We start from the raw sequence: 5,508 nt of genomic DNA on the forward strand, positions 1-5,508 counted from the left end.
TTCGTCTCTACTAAAAATACAGAGGCCAGATGTGGTGGCTCACGCCTGTAACCCCTGCACTTTGGGAGGCAGAGGCGGGCGGATTGCCTGAGGTCAGGAGTTCCAGACCAGCCTGGCCAATATAGTGAAGCTCCGTCTCTACTAAAAATATAAAAAATTAGCCGGGCATGGTGGCAGGCATCTGTAATCCCAGCTACTAGGGAGGCTGAGGCAGGAGAATCGCTTGAACCCGGGAGGCGGAGGTTGCAGTGAGCCGAGACCATGCCACTGCACTCCGGCCTGGGCAAGAGAGCAAGACTCCATCTCAGAAAAAAAAAAAAAAAACCCAGAAATTAGCTGGGCGTGGTGGCAGGTGCCTGTAATCCCAGCTACTCGAGAGGCTGAGGCAGGATAATCACTAGAACCCAAGAGGCAGAGGTTGCAGTGAGCTGAGATTGCACCACTGCACTCCAGCCTGGGCGACAGAGCGAGACTCCATGTCAAAAAAATAAAAAATAAAAAATAAATAAATAAAAATAAAATAAAATAAAATAAAATTTGCTTTGGAAAAAAGTCCATTAGCAAAGTCTGAAGAATGATGAACTGGGAAAAAAAATTGACAGCTGAGATCACTGACAAAGGTCTATCTCTCTATTTATTTAACTTTTTTTTTTTGAGACGGAGTCTTGCTCTGTCACCCAGGCTGGAGTGCAGTGGCGTGATCTCGGCTCACTGCAAGCTCCGCCTCCCGGGTTCATGCCATTCTCCTGCCTCAGCCTCCTGAGTAGCTGGGACTACAGGCGCCTGCCACCACGCCTGGCTAATTTTTTGTATTTGTAGTAGAGACGGGGTTTCACCATGTTAGCCAGGATGGTCTCGATCTCCTGACCTCGTGATCTGCCTGCCTCGGCCTCCCAAAGTGCTGGGATTACAGGCATGAGCCACTGCGCCCGGCCTATTTATTTAATTTTTAAAATTTTTATTTAAAGGAGTAGAGTTTATGATCTCTCTAATTATATAACAAAGTTCTAGAAATGAATGAAAGGCCAGAGACCAAACAGAAAAAGGGGACAGAGAATATAAATAGATAATTAATAGAAAAACACATAAAAAGTCCCTTAAACCCATGAAAAAATTATCATCACTCACAATAAATGAAAATCAAAACTACACTGAGATACCATTTTTTTTTTCTTTTTTTCCCTTTTTTTTTTTTTGAGATGGTGTTTTATTCTTGTTTCCCAGGGTGGAGTGTAGTGGCTCTATCTCGGCTCACTGCAACTTCCACCTCCTGGTTCAAGCAATTCTCCTGCCTCAGCCTCCCAAGTAGCTGAGATTACAGGCGTTTGCCACCATGCCCAGCTAATTTTGTATTTTTAGTAGAGACGGGGTTTTGCCATGTTGGCCAGGCTGGACTTGAACTCCTGACCTCAGGTGATCTGCCCACCTCGGCCTCCCAAAGTGCAGGGATTCCAGGCGTGAGCCACTGTACCTGGCCTGAGATACCATTTCTATTCTATCACATTGTCAAAAATCCAAAAGTCTCACAATACACTCTGTTGCTTGTGAGGCTGTGGTGAAACAGATACAATCACATTTGGCTGGTAGAAATGCAAAATGATACAACACCTGTGGAGGGCAATTTTGGCAATATCCCCAAAGTTACAAATGTAATTCTTGGAATTTATCCTACAGAAATATCTGCATATGTATGAACTATCTATCCTTTGTGGCACAGTCATTAAATAAATGTGCACATAATGTATATTCACATTACCTAACACTTTGAGGTAGTAGTCCTATGTGCTTTCATACAGTGGCTTTCTACTTACCAGAAACTCTCTAATGCTCTGATAGGGAAAGACCACCAGGATGTATTATTTAACTAATTAATTAATTTATTTATTTTGAGATGGATTCTAGCTCTGTCACCCAGGCTAGAGTGCAGTGGCGCAAACTCGGCTCACTGCAACCTCTGTCTACTGCATTAAAGCGATTCTCCTGCCTCAGCCTCCCGAGTAGCTGGGATTACAGGCATGTGCTACTATGCCCAGCTAATTTTTGTATTTTTAGTGGAGTCTGGGTTTCACCATGTTGGCCAGGCTGGTCTCGAACTCTTGACCTCAGGTGATCCGCCCACCTTGGCCTCCCAAAGTGCTGAAATTACAGGCGTCAGCCACTGCATCTGGCCCCCAGGATGTATTACTAAGTGAAAAAAGCAATATGTATAACAACATACATAGTATGGCACCTTCTGTATAAGGTGGAAAGTGGAATAGGCTATACATTTATATTTGTTTGCATCTGTATAAAGAAACACTAGAAGACAAAATAAACTAACAAAACTGATACCTGTGCGGGTGCAGGGGAACTGGGTGGACTAGATGGGGATAAGAAATCTCAAACTATAATTTTTAAATAGTTTCGATATTCAAAATGTGTGTTTTATCTATTACAAATGACATATTCAGGCTGGGCGCGGTGGCTCATGCCTGTAACTCCAGCACTTTGGAAGGCTGAGGAGGGTGGATCACTTGAGGCCTGGAGTTCAAAACCAGATTGGCCAACATGGCGAAACCCATCTCTACTAAAAATACAAAAATCAGCTGTGCATGGTGGCACACAGCTGTAATTCCAGCTACTCGGGAGGCTGAGGCAGGAGAATCACTTCACCCCAGGAGGCAGAGGCTGCAGTGAGCCGACATCGCCCCACTGCACTCCAGCCTGTGTGACAGAGCCAGACTTGATCTAAAAAAAAAAAGTTCACAAAGTAACAAAACTCTAAAGCAATTAGAAATTTAAGAAATATACGATTCTTTTTTAAAACTTATTTGTTAATGTATTTTAATGCATAAGTAATGCCTGAATCCATCTGGAGGATTTTTTTGTGTGTGTTTTTTTGAGATGAATTCTTGCTCTGTTGCCCACGCTGAAGTACAATGACGCCATCTTGGCTCACTGCAACCTCCACCTCCTGGGTTCAAGTGATCCTCCTGCCTCAGCCTTCTGAGTAGCTGGGATTACAGGCACCTGCCACCACGCCCAGGTAATTTTTGTATTTTTAGTAGAGATAGGGTTTCACTATGTTGGTTAGGCTGATCTTGAACTCCTGACCTCAGATGATCCCCCCCCGCCTCTGCCTTCCAAAGTGCTGGGATTATAGGCATGAGCTACCGCACCCAGCCCTGGAGTATTTTATAGCAAATTCCAGACCTGAGGTAATCTCACACATAAAAGCCATGTTTCTCTAACACACTTTTTTTTTTAAAGCATAATTACAATAATGTTGACATACCCAACATTTTGTGTGTGTGTGTGTGTGTGAGACATAGTCTAGCTCTGTCGCCCAGGCTTGAGTGCAGTGGTACGATCTGGGCTCACTGCAACCTCCGCCTCCCGGGTTCAAGCAACTCTCCTGCCTAACCCTCAGGAGTAGCTGGGATTACAGGTGTGCACCACCATGACTGGCTAATTTTTGGATTTATTTATTTATTTTTTTTTTGAGACGCAGTCTAGCTCCGTGGCCCAGGCTGGAGTGCAGTGGAAAGATCTTAACTCACTGTAAGCTCCACACCCCAACCCCCCACGGTTCACGCCATTCTCCTGCCTCAGCCTCCCGAGTAGCTGGGACTACAGGCGCCCGCCACCACGCCCGGCTAATTTTTTTGTATTTTTAGTAGAGACAGGGTTTCACCATGTTAGCCAGGATGGTCTCGATCTCCTGACCTCGTGATCCACCTGCCTTGGCCTCCCAAAGTGCTGGGATTACAGGCGTGAGTCACCGCGCCCGGCCTAACTTTTGTATTTTTAGTAGAGATGGGATTTCACCATATTGGCCAGGCTGGTTTCAAACTCCTGACCTCAGGTGATCCACCCGCCTCAGCATCCCAAAGTGCTGGGATTACAGGTGTGAGCCACCTGTGCCTGGCCTAACATACCCAACATATTTAACATTTATTCCTGAATATCATCTAACACCCAGTCCATGTTCTACTGTCCTTCATTATATCTCAAAAACACCTTTTTCAGCCTGGCCAACATGGTGAAACCCTGTCTCTACTAAAAATGCAAAAATTAGCTGGGCATGGTGGTGCGCCCCTGTAATCCCAGCTACTCCGGAGGCTGAGGTGGGAGAATCCCTTGAACCCGGGAGGTGGAGGCTGCAGTGAGCTGAGATCTTGCCACTGCACTTCAGCCTGGGTGACAGAACAAGACCCCATCTCAAAAAAAAAAATATTTTTATACTTCGTTGGAATCTGGTTGTTAACAAGACCCACATATTGCATTTGTTTGCTTTATCTCTGAAATTTCCTTTCCTTTTTAATCTTTTTTTTTTTTTTTTTTTTTTTTTTTTGAGATGAGGTCTCGCTCTGTCCCTCAGGCTGGAGAGCAGTGGTGCGATCTCAGCTCACTGCAAACTCCACCTTCTGGGTTCAAGTGATTCTCCTGCCTCAGCCTCCCCAGTAGCTGGAATTACAGGCATGTGCCATGATGCCCGGCTAATTTTTGTATTTTTAGTAGAGATGGGGTTTCACCATGTTGGCCAGGCTGGTCGTGAACTCCTGACCTCGTGATCTGCCCGCCTTGGCCTCCCAAAGTGCAGGGATTACACCACACCCAGCCTTATTTTCTTTTTAGTCTGTAATTTTCCCTTTTTTCTTCCTTCCACTTATTTGTTGAATATACTGGCTCATTTTCCTGTAAAATTTCCCAAGTTCTTGCTTTGGTGTATTGTTTCTCCTGGTATCATTTAACATGTTTCTCTTCCTATATTCCCTGAATTTTTGGTAAATGAAATAGAGATGCTTGATTAAATTGTTTCTTTTTTCCTTCTTGTTTAAAAGTATACTTCATGAATAGTACTGTATACTTCTTATTGCACAACGTAAGAAGGCGCATATATCTTGTTTTCTGTCTTTGATGATAAGTTTGATGAGTAGGGTCAGATGGTATCAGCCTAATTCCTCTCTTATAATTCCCCAAATGTTTTTCACCTAATGGTTTTAGCAGCTATATTTTTTCTTAAATCCATTATCTCATTAGGGTTTGAATTGTAACACTGCTATTTCTCTTGCATTTATAAGTTGTGAGTCTTCCATAAAGAAGCTCTTTCCATAATTATCTATTTGATTAACCTGCAATATGATTCATGTGGGAAGGCAGGAATAATGCCAGATTTTTTCCATTTGTTGATTAATTATCAGCAGAATAAGCTGATGTCTTAGCAACATCCAAGGTAACCAATTCATTTTTATTTATTTATTTATTTTTGAGACAGTCTCGCTGTGTCACCCAGGCTGGAGTGCAGTAGCGCAATCGGCTCACTGCAACTTCCACATCCCGGGTTCAAGCGATTCTCCTGCCTCAGCCTTCCAAGTAGCTGGGACTACAGGTGCCCACCACCATGCCCAGCTAATTTCTGTATTTTAGTAGAGATGGGGTTTCACTATGTTGGCCAGGCTGGTCTTGAACTTCTGACCTCGTGATCCACCCACCTCGGCCTCCAAAAATGCTGGGATTACAAGCGTG

Source organism: Macaca fascicularis, chromosome X (assembly GCF_037993035.2).
Source record: "Macaca fascicularis isolate 582-1 chromosome X, T2T-MFA8v1.1".
In the NCBI taxonomy this organism is placed as follows: Eukaryota; Metazoa; Chordata; class Mammalia; order Primates; family Cercopithecidae; genus Macaca; species Macaca fascicularis.